General features: G+C 46.6%; 1 protein-coding gene across 1 annotated transcript in view; it reads right to left on the minus strand.

Annotated features, from left to right (window-relative positions):
* LOC128686615 (uncharacterized) overlaps window positions 1-3,156 on the minus strand; it is a 212,043-nt gene extending 208,887 nt beyond the window's left edge. The window contains exon 1 of the mRNA XM_053773566.2: window positions 2,832-3,156. The gene's annotated coding sequence lies outside the window, so the exon portion shown is untranslated. The remainder of the gene's footprint in view (window positions 1-2,831) is intronic.
* Window positions 3,157-17,675: the final 14,519 nt, after the last annotated feature.

The following is a 17,675-nucleotide window of genomic DNA, read 5'->3' on the forward strand; positions in this document are numbered from 1 at the left end:
CCTAACCCTCCTGTCCTCCAGTGTTGTTGGGCTGATTTCCCTTAACCTTCGTTCGTAGGGCATTCCCCTTAGCTCTGGAACTAGTCTTGTTGCAAATCTTTGCACTTTCTCTAATTTCCTGACGTATTGACCTGGTGTGGGTTCCAAACTGGTGATGCATACTCCAGTATGGGCCTGACGTACACAGTGTACAGAGTCTTGAACCATTCCTTTCTGAGGTATCGGAACGCTATTCGTAGATTTGCCAGGCGCCCATATGCTGCAACAGTTATCTTGTTGATGTGCGCCTAAGGAGATGTGCTCGGTATTATACTCACCCCAAGATCCTTTTCGTTGAATATGGTTTGTAGTCTTTGACCACCAAGCGTATATTGTGTCTGCGGTCTTCTTTGCCCTTCCCCGATCTTCATGGCTTTGTATTTGGCAGGGTTAAATTCAAGGAGCCAGCTGCTGGACCAGGCTTGTAGCCTGTCCAGGTCTCCTTGTTGACCTGCCTGATCCTCATCCGATTTAATTCTCCTCATTAACTTCGCATCGTCTGCAAACGGACACTTATGAGTCTCTCCCTTCAGTCATGTCATTCACATATACCAAAAATAACACTGGTCCTAGGACTGACCCCTGTGGAACCCCGCTCGTCGCAGACGCCCACTCGTCACGTACCATGACTCATTTTGTGCGTGTATATATGTGTGTATGTACTCACCTAGTTGAGGTTGCGGGGGTCGAGTCCGAGCTCCTGTGTGTGTGTGTGTGTGTGTGTGTGTGTGTGTGTGTGTGTGTGTGTGTGTGTACTCACCTATTTGTACTCACCTATTTGTACTCACCTATTTGTGGTTGCAGGGGTCGAGTCTTAGCTCCTGGCCCCGCCTCTTCACCGGTTGCTACTGGGCCCTCTCTCTCCCCGCTCCATGAGCTTTATCAAACCTCGTCTTAAAACTGTGTATGGTTCCTGCCTCCACTACGTCATTTTCTAGGCTATTCCACTGCCTTACAACTCTATGACTGAAGAAATACTTCCTAATATCTCTCTGACTCATTTGTGTCTTCAACTTCCAATTGTGGCCTCTTGTTTCTGTGTCCCCTCCCTGGAACATCCTGTCTTTGTCCACCTTGTCTATTCCATGCAGTATTTTATATGTCGTTATCATGTCTCCCCTGACCCTCCTGTCCTCCAGTGTGGTCAGGCCGATTTCCCTAAATCTTTCCTCATAGGACATTCCCCTTAGCTCTGGAACTAACCTTGTCGCAAACCTTTGTACTTTCTCTAGTTTCTTGACGTGCTTTATCAAGTGCGGGTTCCAAACAGGTGCTGCATACTCCAGTATGGGCCTGACATACACGGTGTACAGTGTCTTGAACGATTCCTTACTAAGGTATCGGAATGCTGTTCTCAGGTTTGCCAGGCGCCCATATGCTGCAGCAGTTATCTGGTTGATGTGTGCTTCCGGAGACATGCTCGGTGTTATACTCACCCCAAGATCTTTCTCCTTGAGTGTGTGTGTGTGTGTGTGTGTGTGTGTGTGTGTGTGTGTGTGTGTGTGTGTGTGTGTGTGTATGCGCGCGCGCGCATGTGTGTTTTGCGTAAAGGTACTAAAACAGCCTTCATAAAAGGGAGTCTAAGTGGTATATACACCGAGATGTGTATGGCAGTCAGTTTTTATATATTGACGCGTGTGTATGTGTCTCAGTGTATATACACTGAGAGCTGTTTCGCTGTGTATATGCACCAAGATGAATATCTCAGTGTTTTTATATGTATCTTAATATATATACACTGAAATGTGAAAATGTGCATATTCAAATTGATTTATAATTTTTGTGTATGTATACAAATATATTTCTTTGTATATATACAATGTGTACTTCTGTGCATATATACATCGAAGTGTATATCTCACTGTTTTTATACTGTGGAATATATCATGGTGTAAATATCTCAGTGTATACATCAAGGTGTGTATCTATGTGTATGTATGTATGTATATATATATATATATATATATATATATATATATATATATATATATATATATATATGAGGTATATGAGGTGTACAACTCTATGTATATACACCAAAATATATATCTTTCAGTATATATACACCGAAGTGTATATATATATATATATATCTCAGCGTATATACACCAAGGTGTGTATCAGTGTATATACACCCAGGCATATATCTCTCATTGTTTTTCCACTGTGGTATATATCTCCGTATTTAATACAATATTTATACATTAGGCATATACTCCGAGACTTGTGTATCTCTCAGTGTATATACACTAAAGAACTATTTTTAATCCCTATTCTCGAAATTAAATTATTGTTGACCAGTAGTATACAGCCTTAATTTATGACCCTTAACTCGTGGTGTTCAGGATACCTGCAGAGTTAATGACCCTCGTACAGTCGTCTGGTTTTATACCTATGCCTTGATGTCGGTGAAAAAGTCTTTGATCCAAGGGACTGGAGGTACCTCTACTCATTCGAAGATCAAACCTGATTATGTCTTCCATTCCTCAGGATTTAGCGCTTCCCGTGGATACGATAAGTACATATGAATATAACACACTTGGCAGAGTGACTGTTGTGTGAAGGATTGAGGGGGAGCTATAACAAGTCTGTATTTAATAAAATCTTGGCAAAGACTAGATAAGACTTACTAAAGACTTGGTTAAACTACTCAGGGCGACAGGTGGTCATTATACTGGCTCAGCTACACATGTCTGCCATAGTTCGTATTTTACTTTTCATTCGCTTTATAATAAGAATATCAATTATCAGTACGCGAGCCTCGATAGCAGCGTAAGAATGAGTGTACTTACCGTGGAACGACAGCCCGCTGCTTCTCGTGGTGGGCTAAAGACAGACTGCTCCTCGTGGGCCACAGACAGGCTGCTCCTCGTTAGCCACAAACAGGCTGCTCCTCGTTGGCCACAGACAGGCTACTTCTCGTGGGCCGCTGGCAGCTGACGACTGGCAACAAACGCGAGGTGTCCGTCGTCCAATACTGTGCTTGTGTCAAACCTCAGCAGGGAAGCAGGAGCAGACAAGCTGCGAGGTGGCTGTGTGAATCGTGCCCAGTTCTCCGCTTGTACCAGGTCTCAGCTAGGGAAGGAGGCGCGAACTAGTGGGGAGGCGAGGGTGAGTCGTCCAGCTCTCAGCCTGTGACAGGCTGGGGAGGAGAGGAGCAGCCTGCGCGAGTCCCCCCTTGCTCTTCTACGCATATCTTCGTTTTCTATACTTTGTCTACCAACATGACAGAGGACTGTCATACACAATTGTGTTAGAATGTTTAATTCGTGTTTGCTTCACTGTTTATATAACTGTATCACGTAAGACTTTTACAATATATATAAATATGTCTTAATAATATTTTCATCGCATTTCTTAAGGTATAAAGCCATTATAGATATACAAAACATGACATAATAATTCTTCCTCTTCTATTTATCTGCACTACCTGGAAAGGATTTATTATCATTGGGGTAAAGATAAGATAAGATAAACTACAGGAACTGTGCTAAATACACACATCAGTTCCAAGAAGCACATCATTGTTATTGCAAACACTGGATTCAAATCATGCATTTTATGATTGTTTTAACTCACCACTTAGATTAATCTATTCTGGGATCTTTATAATAATAAGAAGAAGCAGTGTTGCATATTTCCATCGATGTGCAAGCAATGAGAGCGGCACTGTATGTATAGGGAGGTACCACCTCTACAACTGTACTAGGGACCCTCATCCTCAGATGTATAGGGAGGTACCACCTCTACAACTGTACTAGTGACCCTCATCCTCAGATGTATAGGGAGGTACCACCTCTACAACTGTACTAGGGACCCTCATCCTCAGATGTATAGGGAGGTACCACCTCTACAACTGTACTAGGGACCCTCATCCTCAGATGTATAGGGAGGTACCACCTCTACAACTGTACTAGGGACCCTCATCCTCAGATGTATAGGGAGGTACCACCTCTACAACTGTACTAGGGACCCTCATCCTCAGATGTATAGGGAGGTACCACCTCTACAACTGTACTAGTGACCCTCATCCTCAGATGTATAGGGAGGTAGGTACCACCTCTACAACTGTACTAGTGACCCTCATCCTCAGATGTATAGGGAGGTACCACCTCTACAACTGTACTAGGGACCCTCATCCTCAGATGTATAGGGAGGTACCACCTCTACAACTGTACTAGTGACCCTCATCCTCAGATGTATAGGGAGGTACCACCTCTACAACTGTACTAGTGACCCTCATCCTCAGATGTATAGGGAGGTACCACCTCTACAACTGTACTAGTGACCCTCATCCTCAGATGTATAGGGAGGTACCCCTCTACAACTGTACTAGGGACCCTCATCCTCAGATGTATAGGGAGGTACCACCTCTACAACTGTACTAGTGACCCTCATCCTCAGATGTATAGGGAGGTACCACCTCTACAACTGTACTAGTGACCCTCATCCTCAGATGTATAGGGAGGTACCACCTCTACAACTGTACTAGTGACCCTCATCCTCAGATGTATAGGGAGGTACCACCTCTACAACTGTACTAGTGACCCTCATCCTCAGATGTATAGGGAGGTACCACCTCTACAACTGTACTAGTGACCCTCATCCTCAGATGTATAGGGAGGTACCACCTCTACAACTGTACTAGTGACCCTCATCCTCAGATGTATAGGGAGGTACCACCTCTACAACTGTACTAGTGACCCTCATCCTCAGATGTATAGGGAGGTACCACCTCTACAACTGTACTAGTGACCCTCATCCTCAGATGTATAGGGAGGTACCACCTCTACAACTGTACTAGTGACCCTCATCCTCAGATGTATAGGGAGGTACCACCTCTACAACTGTACTAGTGACCCTCATCCTCAGATGTATAGGGAGGTACCACCTCTACAACTGTACTAGGGACCCTCATCCTCAGATGTATAGGGAGGTACCACCTCTACAACTGTACTAGTGACCCTCATCCTCAGATGTATAGGGAGGTACCACCTCTACAACTGTACTAGGGACCCTCATCCTCAGATGTATAGGGAGGTACCACCTCTACAACTGTACTAGTCATCCTCAGATGTATAGGGAGGTACCCTCTATCCTCAGATGTTTAGGGAGTTACCAGCTCTACATCTGTACTAGTGACCCTCATCCTCAGATGTATAGGGAGGTACCACCTCTACAACTGTACTAGGGACCCTCATCCTCAGATGTATAGGGAGGTACCACCTCTACAACTGTACTAGTGACCCTCATCCTCAGATGTATAGGGAGGTACCACCTCTACAACTGTACTAGGGACCCTCATCCTCAGATGTATAGGGAGGTACCACCTCTACAACTGTACTAGTGACCCTCATCCTCAGATGTATAGGGAGGTACCACCTCTACAACTGTACTAGTGACCCTCATCCTCAGATGTATAGGGAGGTACCACCTCTACAACTGTACTAGGGACCCTCATCCTCAGATGTATAGGGAGGTACCACCTCTACAACTGTACTAGTGACCCTCATCCTCAGATGTATAGGGAGGTACCACCTCTACAACTGTACTAGGGACCCTCATCCTCAGATGTATAGGGAGGTACCACCTCTACAACTGTACTAGTGACCCTCATCCTCAGATGTATAGGGAGGTACCACCTCTACAACTGTACTAGTGACCCTCATCCTCAGATGTATAGGGAGGTACCACCTCTACAACTGTACTAGGGACCCTCATCCTCAGATGTATAGGGAGGTACCACCTCTACAACTGTACTAGTGACCCTCATCCTCAGATGTATAGGGAGGTACCACCTCTACAACTGTACTAGGGACCCTCATCCTCAGATGTATAGGGAGGTACCACCTCTACAACTGTACTAGTGACCCTCATCCTCAGATGTATAGGGAGGTACCACCTCTACAACTGTACTAGGGACCCTCATCCTCAGATGTATAGGGAGGTACCACCTCTACAACTGTACTAGTGACCCTCATCCTCAGATGTATAGGGAGGTACCACCTCTACAACTGTACTAGGGACCCTCATCCTCAGATGTATAGGGAGGTACCACCTCTACAACTGTACTAGGGACCCTCATCCTCAGATGTATAGGGAGGTACCACCTCTACAACTGTACTAGTGACCCTCATCCTCAGATGTATAGGGAGGTACCACCTCTACAACTGTACTAGGGACCCTCATCCTCAGATGTATAGGGAGGTACCACCTCTACAACTGTACTAGGGACCCTCATCCTCAGATGTATAGGGAGGTACCACCTCTACAACTGTACTAGTGACCCTCATCCTCAGATGTATAGGGAGGTACCACCTCTACAACTGTACTAGTGACCCTCATCCTCAGATGTATAGGGAGGTACCACCTCTACAACTGTACTAGGGACCCTCATCCTCAGATGTATAGGGAGGTACCACCTCTACAACTGTACTAGGGACCCTCATCCTCAGATGTATAGGGAGGTACCACCTCTACAACTGTACTAGGGACCCTCATCCTCAGATGTATAGGGAGGTACCACCTCTACAACTGTACTAGTGACCCTCATCCTCAGATGTATAGGGAGGTACCACCTCTACAACTGTACTAGGGACCCTCATCCTCAGATGTATAGGGAGGTACCACCTCTACAACTGTACTAGGGACCCTCATCCTCAGATGTATAGGGAGGTACCACCTCTACAACTGTACTAGGGACCCTCATCCTCAGATGTATAGGGAGGTACCACCTCTACAACTGTACTAGGGACCCTCATCCTCAGATGTATAGGGAGGTACCACCTCTACAACTGTACTAGGGACCCTCATCCTCAGATGTATAGGGAGGTACCACCTCTACAACTGTACTAGGGACCCTCATCCTCAGATGTATAGGGAGGTACCACCTCTACAACTGTACTAGTGACCCTCATCCTCAGATGTATAGGGAGGTACCACCTCTACAACTGTACTAGGGACCCTCATCCTCAGATGTATAGGGAGGTACCACCTCTACAACTGTACTAGGGACCCTCATCCTCAGATGTATAGGGAGGTACCACCTCTACAACTGTACTAGGGACCCTCATCCTCAGATGTATAGGGAGGTACCACCTCTACAACTGTACTAGGGACCCTCATCCTCAGATGTATAGGGAGGTACCACCTCTACAACTGTACTAGGGACCCTCATCCTCAGATGTATAGGGAGGTACCACCTCTACAACTGTACTAGGGACCCTCATCCTCAGATGTATAGGGAGGTACCACCTCTACAACTGTACTAGGGACCCTCATCCTCAGATGTATAGGGAGGTACCACCTCTACAACTGTACTAGGGACCCTCATCCTCAGATGTATAGGGAGGTACCACCTCTACAACTGTACTAGGGACCCTCATCCTCAGATGTATAGGGAGGTACCACCTCTACAACTGTACTAGTGACCCTCATCCTCAGATGTATAGGGAGGTACCACCTCTACAACTGTACTAGTGACCCTCATCCTCAGATGTATAGGGAGGTACCACCTCTACAACTGTACTAGGGACCCTCATCCTCAGATGTATAGGGAGGTACCACCTCTACAACTGTACTAGGGACCCTCATCCTCAGATGTATAGGGAGGTACCACCTCTACAACTGTACTAGGGACCCTCATCCTCAGATGTATAGGGAGGTACCACCTCTACAACTGTACTAGGGACCCTCATCCTCAGATGTATAGGGAGGTACCACCTCTACAACTGTACTAGGGACCCTCATCCTCAGATGTATAGGGAGATACCACCTCTACAACTGTACTAGGGACCCCCATCCTCAGATGTATAGGGAGGTACCACCTCTACAACTGTACTAGGGACCCTCATCCTCAGATGTATAGGGAGGTACCACCTCTACAACTGTACTAGTGACCCTCATCCTCAGATGTATAGGGAGGTACCACCTCTACAACTGTACTAGTGACCCTCATCCTCAGATGTATAGGGAGGTACCACCTCTACAACTGTACTAGGGACCCTCATCCTCAGATGTATAGGGAGGTACCACCTCTACAACTGTACTAGGGACCCTCATCCTCAGATGTATAGGGAGGTACCACCTCTACAACTGTACTAGGGACCCTCATCCTCAGATGTATAGGGAGGTACCACCTCTACAACTGTACTAGGGACCCTCATCCTCAGATGTATAGGGAGGTACCACCTCTACAACTGTACTAGGGACCCTCATCCTCAGATGTATAGGGAGGTACCACCTCTACAACTGTACTAGTGACCCTCATCCTCAGATGTATAGGGAGGTACCACCTCTACAACTGTACTAGTGACCCTCATCCTCAGATGTATAGGGAGGTACCACCTCTACAACTGTACTAGTGACCCTCATCCTCAGATGTATAGGGAGGTACCACCTCTACAACTGTACTAGTGACCCTCATCCTCAGATGTATAGGGAGGTACCACCTCTACAACTGTACTAGGGACCCTCATCCTCAGATGTATAGGGAGGTACCACCTCTACAACTGTACTAGGGACCCTCATCCTCAGATGTATAGGGAGGTACCACCTCTACAACTGTACTAGGGACCCTCATCCTCAGATGTATAGGGAGGTACCACCTCTACAACTGTACTAGGGACCCTCATCCTCAGATGTATAGGGAGGTACCACCTCTACAACTGTACTAGGGACCCTCATCCTCAGATGTATAGGGAGGTACCACCTCTACAACTGTACTAGGGACCCTCATCCTCAGATGTATAGGGAGGTACCACCTCTACAACTGTACTAGTGACCCTCATCCTCAGATGTATAGGGAGGTACCACCTCTACAACTGTACTAGGGACCCTCATCCTCAGATGTATAGGGAGGTACCACCTCTACAACTGTACTAGTGACCCTCATCCTCAGATGTATAAGGAGGTACCACCTCTACAACTGTACTAGTGACCCTCATCCTCAGATGTATAGGGAGGTACCACCTCTACAACTGTACTAGGGACCCTCATCCTCAGATGTATAGGGAGGTACCCCCTCTACAACTGTACTAGGGACCCTCATCCTCAGATGTATAGGGAGGTACCACCTCTACAACTGTACTAGGGACCCTCATCCTCAGATGTATAGGGAGGTACCACCTCTACAACTGTACTAGTGACCCTCATCCTCAGATGTATAGGGAGGTACCACCTCTACAACTGTACTAGTGACCCTCATCCTCAGATGTATAGGGAGGTACCACCCCTACAACTGTACTAGTGACCCTCATCCTCAGATGTATAGGGAGGTACCACCTCTACAACTGTACTAGTGACCCTCATCCTCAGATGTATAGGGAGGTACCACCTCTACAACTGTACTAGTGACCCTCATCCTCAGATGTATAGGGAGGTACCACCTCTACAACTGTACTAGGGACCCTCATCCTCAGATGTATAGGGAGGTACCACCTCTACAACTGTACTAGGGACCCTCATCCTCAGATGTATAGGGAGGTACCACCTCTACAACTGTACTAGTGACCCTCATCCTCAGATGTATAGGGAGGTACCACCTCTACAACTGTACTAGTGACCCTCATCCTCAGATGTATAGGGAGGTACCACCTCTACAACTGTACTAGTGACCCTCATCCTCAGATGTATAGGGAGGTACCACCTCTACAACTGTACTAGTGACCCTCATCCTCAGATGTATAGGGAGGTACCACCTCTACAACTGTACTAGGGACCCTCATCCTCAGATGTATAGGGAGGTACCACCTCTACAACTGTACTAGGGACCCTCATCCTCAGATGTATAGGGAGGTACCACCTCTACAACTGTACTAGTGACCCTCATCCTCAGATAAAAGAATAAACTTGCTTCAGGGAAAACTCAAGGTTCTCCCTGAAGCTGTTTGAAAAATTTCTCCTGCTGTTGGGAGGGTTCCGTGGAAAAATGATGGTTGGAGATAAGTATAATCTACACTTGGAAAATCTTGGAAGGAATGGTTCCAAATCTGCACACAGAAATCACTCCCTACGAAAGTAAAAGACTGGGCGGGCGATGCAAAATGCCCCCAATAAAAAGTAGGGGCGCCATTGGTACACTAAGAGAAAACACCATAAGTGTCTGGGGCCCAAAACTGTTCAACAGCCTCCCATCAAGCATTAGGGGAATTGCCAATAAACCCCTGGCTGCCTTCAAGAGAGAGCTGGACAGATACCTAAAGTCAGTGCCGAATCAGCCGGGCTGTGGCTCGTACGTCGGACTGCGTGCGGCCAGCAGTAACAGCCTAGTTGATCAGGCCCTGATCCATCGGGAGGCCTGGTCATGGACCGGGCCGCGGGGGCGTTGATCCCCGGAATAACCTCCAGGTAACCTCCAGGTAACACTTGTTGGATTGTATTCACTTATATTAGTAAAGTTGTGAGGGGAGTATAGCCCAGCCTACCTGTCTCGCCTATGCCTATGCAGAACACGTCTCCGAAAGCATTCATCAACCAGATAACTGCTGCAGCAAACCTGAGGTTAACATTCCGATACCTAAGTAAGAAATGTTTCAAGACACTGTACACCGTGTACGTCAGGCCCATACTGGAGTATGCAGCACCAGTTTGGAACCTGCACCGGGTCAAGCACGTTAATAAGCTAGAGAAAGTGTAAAGGTTTGCAACAAGGTTAATTCCAGAGATAAGGGGAATGTCCTATGACGAAAGGTTGAGGGAAATCGGCCTGATGACACTGGAGGACAGGAGGGATAGGGGAGACATGATAACGATATACAAAATACTGCGCGGAATAGACAAGGTGGACAGAGACAAGATGTTCAAGAGAGGGGACACAGAAACAAGGGGTCACTCTTGGAAGTTGAAGACTCAGATGAGCCACAGGGATGTTAGGAAGCATTTCTTCAGTCATAGAGTGGTCAGGAAGTGGAACAGTCTGGCTAGCGATGTAGAGGAGGCATGAACCATACATAGCTAAGACGAGGTATGATGAAGCTCATGGAGCAGGGAGAGAGAGGACCTAGTAGCATTCAGTGAAGAAGCGGGGCCAGGAGCTGAGTCTCGACCCCTGCAACTACAATTAGGCGAGTACAATTAGGTGAGTACTGGAACTGAGAGGCAGAGCGTCTGACGCTCACATGTGGCATCACATGACGTCACATGCTAGCCCCTAGGCCTAGCAAAGGACCATCTATATAAAATATATAGATGGTACTAACTATGATACTCAGATATGGTACACAAACATACGCAGGGGATCAGCAACTATGCTGACACTACCACCCCTATATATTCTACATATGCTTTATTTAACAACATGATACATTGACAAAATACATTGACAATAATACAATATGGAGTAAAAAAAACATAGATAACTCAGAGCTACATCTCGAATGCTTCGTCCAGCTCCCTGGCGGTGGACCGCGTGCCCAGAATGCTGCAGGCATTTCCTCTCAGGATCGCAACACTGAGTCTCTGAAAGAAGAAGCTGGTCGCCCTGTGGTCCTTAGTTTCTATGATGAGCTTTTCACCCAGCTCTTTGAAGAACTTTAGAGCACACTTGCCCCATGCTCCAAGGGTCTCCGACATATTGGGATGAAGTTATAACAAGGGAGGGGCTGTGTTTGATTGGTGCCATTGGGCACGGGAGTAAATTCTTGGGTAGCATTGGGTAGAGGTCGTTTTGATAAGGACCTGCCGTGTATGGGCCAGTAGGCCTTCCGCAGTGTTCCTCCATTCTTATGTTCTTATGTTAAGGGGAAGGTCTTCACATCTGCGGGCCTTCTGGGCCTCCCTGTGGCCTCCCTGTTGCCTCCCTGTGGCCTCCCTGTGGCCTCCCTGTGGCCTCTCTGTGGCCTCCCTGTGGCCTCCCTGTGGCCTCTCTGTGGCCTCCCTGTGGCCTCCCTGTGGCCTCTCTGTGGCCTCCCTGTGGCCTCCCTGAGGGCAAAAAATAAGATCAGATCTCTCATTGAGCTCAATATCGAGATTTCAGTAAATACTTCTACTATATAGACTTATACCTTAACGGTATATTAAAATTTTCTCATATCCAACACATTGTAAGAAAAATATAAAAACCAAAACTATGAACATACTCTCAAGGTTCAGCAAGTATATGATATACCTGCGTCATATATGATATACCTGCGTCATATATGATATACCTGCGTCATACATGATATACCTGCGTCATATATGATATACCTGCGTCATGTATGATATACCTGCGTCATATATGATATACCTGCGTCATATATGATATACCTGCGTCATATATGATATACCTGCGTCATATATGATATACCTGCGTCATATATGATATACCTGCGTCATATATGATATACCTGCGTCATATATGATATACCTGCGTCATATATGATATACCTGCATCATATATGATATACCTGCGTCATGTATGATATACCTGCGTCATATATGATATACCTGCGTCATATATGATATACCTGCGTCATATATGATATACCTGCGTCATGTATGATATACCTGCGTCATGTATGATATACCTGAGTCATATATGATATACCTGCGTCATATATGATATACCTGCGTCATATATGATATACCTGCGTCATATATGATATACCTGCGTCATATATGATATACCTGCGTCATATATGATATACCTGCGTCATATATGATATACCTGCGTCATATATGATATACCTGCGTCATATATGATATACCTGCGTCATATATGATATACCTGCGTCATATATGATATACCTGCGTCATGTATGATATACCTGCGTCATATATGATATACCTGCGTCATATATGATATACCTGCGTCATATATGATATACCTGCGTCATGTATGATATACCTGCGTCATGTATGATATACCTGAGTCATATATGATATACCTGCGTCATATATGATATACCTGCGTCATGTATGATATACCTGAGTCATATATGATATACCTGCGTCATGTATGATATACCTGCGTCATATATGATATACCTGCGTCATATATGATATACCTGCGTCATATATGATATACCTGCGTCATGTATGATATACCTGCGTCATGTATGATATACCTGCGTCATATATGATATACCTGCGTCATATATGATATACCTGCGTCATATATGATATACCTGCGTCATATATGATATACCTGCGTCATATATGATATACCTGCGTCATATATGATATACCTGCGTCATGTATGATATACCTGCGTCATATATGATATACCTGCGTCATGTATGATATACCTGCGTCATATATGATATACCTGCGTCATATATGATATACCTGCGTCATGTATGATATATCTGCGTCATATATGATATACCTGCGTCATGTATGATATATCTACGTCATGTATGATATACCTGCGTCATGTATGAATGCTGTAATACTAAACACTTATCTATCCACATGTCACATGTGGTAATGTGGAAGAGCATCAACAACTGCCAGCAATTTTAATTAAAGCAATAAAAGACAGCCTTCAGAGATTCACCATAATATAAGCACATGCTGCCTACACTACATGCTGCCTACACTACATGCTGCCTACACTACATGCTGCCTACACTACATGCTGCCTACACTACATGCTGCCTACACTACATGCTGCCTACACTACATGCTGCCTACACTACATGCTGCCTACACTACATGCTGCCTACACTACATGCTGCCTACAATACATGCTGCCAACACTACATGCTGCCTACACTACATGCTGCCAACACTACATGCTGCCTACACTACATGCTGCCTACACTACATGCTGCCTACACTAGATGCTGCCTACACTACATGCTGCCTACACTACATGCTGCCTACACATACATACATGCTGCCTACACTACATGCTGTATACACTACATGCTGCCTAAACTACATGCTGCCTACACTACATGCTGCCTACACTACATGCTGCCTACACTACATGCTGTATACACTACATGCTGCCTAAACTACATGCTGCCTACACTACATGCTGCCTACACTACATGCTGCCTACACTACATGCTGCCTACACTACATGCTGTATACACTACATGCTGCCTAAACTACATGCTGCCTACACTACATGCTGCCTACACTACATGCTGCCTACACTACATGCTGCCTACACTACATGCTGCCTACACTACATGCTGCCTACACTACATGCTGCCTACACTACATGCTGCCTACACTACATGCTGCCTACACTACATGCTGCCTACACTACATGCTGTATACACTACATGCTGCCTAAACTACATGCTGCCTACACTACATGCTGCCTACACTACATGCTGCCTACACTACATGCTGCCTACACTACATGCTGCCTACACTACATGCTGCCTACACTACATGCTGCCTACACTACATGCTGCCTACACTACATGCTGCCTACACTACATGCTGCCTACACTACATGCTGCCTACACTACATGCTGCCTACACTACATGCTGCCTACACTACATGCTGCCTACACTACATGCTGCCTACACTACATGCTGTATACACTACATGCTGCCTACACTACATGCTGCCTACACTACATGCTGCCTACACTACATGCTGCCTACACTACATGCTGCCTACACTACATGCTGCCTACACTACATGCTGCCTACACTACATGCTGCCTACACTACATGCTGCCTACACTACATGCTGCCTACACTACATGCTGCCTACACTACATGCTGCCTACACTACTTGCTGCCTACTATACATGCTTCCTAATCTACATGCTGCCTACACTACATGCTGCCTACACTACATGCTGCCTACACTACATGCTGCCTACACTACATGCTGCCTACACTACATGCTGCCTACACTACATGCTGCCTACACTAGATGCTGCCTACACTACATGCTGCCTACACTACATGCTGCCTACACTACATGCTGCCTACACTACATGCTGCCTACACTACATGCTGCCTACACTACATGCTGCCTACACTACATGCTGCCTACACTACATGCTGCCTACACTACATGCTGCCTACACTACATGCTGCCTACACTACATGCTGCCTACACTACATGCTGCCTACACTACATGCTGCCTACACTACATGCTGCCTACACTACATGCTGCCTACACTACATGCTGCCTACACTACATGCTGCCTACACTACATGCTGCCTACACTACATGCTGCCTACACTACATGCTGCCTACACTACATGCTGCCTACACTACATGCTGCCTACACTACATGCTGCCTACACTACATGCTGCCTACACTACATGCTGCCTACACTACATGCTGCCTACACTACATGCTGCCTACACTACATGCTGCCTACACTACATGCTGCCTACACTACATGCTGCCTACACTACATGCTGCCTACACTACATGCTGCCTACACTACATGCTGCCTACACTACATGCTGCCTACACTACATGCTGCCTACACTACATGCTGCCTACACATACATGCTGCCTACACTACATGCTGCCTACACTACATGCTGCCTACACATGCTGCCTACACATGCTGCCTACACTACATGCTGCCTACACTACATGCTGCCTAGCTGCCTACTACATGCTGCCAACACTACATGCTGCCTACACTACATGCTGCCTACACTACATGCTGCCTACACTACATGCTGCCTACACTACATGCTGCCTACACTACATGCTGCCTACACTACATGCTGCCTACACTACATGCTGCCTACACTACATGCTGCCTACACTACATGCTGCCTACACTACATGCTGCCTACACTACATGCTGCCTACACTACATGATGCGTACACGCCACATGCTGCCTACACTACATGATGCCTACACTACATGATGCGTACACGCCACATGCTGCCTACACTACATGATGTCTACACTACATGATGCGTACACGCCAAATGCTGCCTACACTACATGATGCGTACACGCCACATGCTGCCTACACTACATGCTGCCTACACTACATGCTGCCTACACTACATGCTGCCTACACTACATGCTGCCTACACTACATGCTGCCTACACTACATAATGCGTACACGCCACATGCTGCCTACACTACATGATGCGTACACGCCACATGCTGCCTACACTACATGATGCGTACACGCCATATGCTGCCTACACTACATGATGCGTACACGCCACATGCTGCCTACACTACATGATGCCTACACGCCACATGCTGCCTACACTACATGATGCCTACACTACATGATGCGTACACGCCACATGCTGCCTATACTACATGATGCGTACACGCCACATGCTGCCTACACTACATGATGCGTACACGCCACATGCTGCCTACACTACATGACGCCTACACGCCACATGCTGCCTACACTACATGATGCCTACACTACATGCTGCCTACACTACATGCTGCCTACACTACATGCTGCCTACACTACATGATGCCTACACTACATGCTGCCTACACTACATGCTGCCTACACTACATGCTGCCTACACTACATGCTGCCTACACTACATGCTGCCTACACTACATGCTGCCTACACTACATGCTGCCTACACTACATGCTGCCTACACTACATGCTGCCTACACTACATGCTGCCTACACTACATGCTGCCTACACTACATGCTGCCTACACTACATGCTGCCTACACTACATGCTGCCTACACTACATGCTGCCTACACTACATGCTGCCTACACTACATGCTGCCTACACTACATGCCGCTCTACACTACATGCTGCCTACACTACATGCTGCCTACACTACATGCTGCCTACACTACATGCTGCCTACACTACATGCTGCCTACACTACATGCTGTATACACTACATGCTGCCTACAATACATGCTGCCAACACTACATGCTGCCTACACTACATGCTGCCTACACTACATGCTGCCTACACTACATGCTGCCTACACTACATGATTCCTACACTACATGCTGCCTACACTACATGATGCCTACACTACATGCTGCCTACACTACATGCTGCCTACACTACATGCCGCTCTACACTACATGCTGCCTACACTACATGCTGCCTACACTACATGCTGCCTACACTACATGCTGCCTACACTACATGCTGCCTACACTACATGCTGCCTACACTACATGCCGCTCTACACTACATGCTGCCTACACTACATGCTGCCTACACTACATGCTGCCTACACTACATGCTGCCTACACTACATGCTGCATACACTACATGCTGTATACACTACATGCTGCCTACAATACATGCTGCCAACACTACATGCTGCCTACACTACACTACATGCTGCCTACACTACATGCTGCCTACACTACATGCTGCCTACACTACATGCTGCCTACACTACATGCTGCCTACACTACATGCTGCCTACACTACATGCTGCCTACACTACATGCTGCCTACACTACATGCTGCCTACACTACATGCTGCCTACACTACATGCTGCCTACACTACATGCTGCCTACACTACATGCTGCCTACACTATATGCTGCCTACACTGCATGCTGCCTACACAACATGCTGCCTACACTACATGCTGCCTACACTACATGCTGCCTACACTACATGCTGCCTACACTACATGCTGCCTACGCTACATGCTGCCTACACTACATGCTGCCTACACTACATGCTGCCTACACTACATGCTGCCTACACTACATGCTGCCTACACTACATGCTGCCT

This window comes from Cherax quadricarinatus, chromosome 12, assembly GCF_038502225.1.
Source record: "Cherax quadricarinatus isolate ZL_2023a chromosome 12, ASM3850222v1, whole genome shotgun sequence".
Classification (NCBI taxonomy): domain Eukaryota; kingdom Metazoa; phylum Arthropoda; class Malacostraca; order Decapoda; family Parastacidae; genus Cherax; species Cherax quadricarinatus.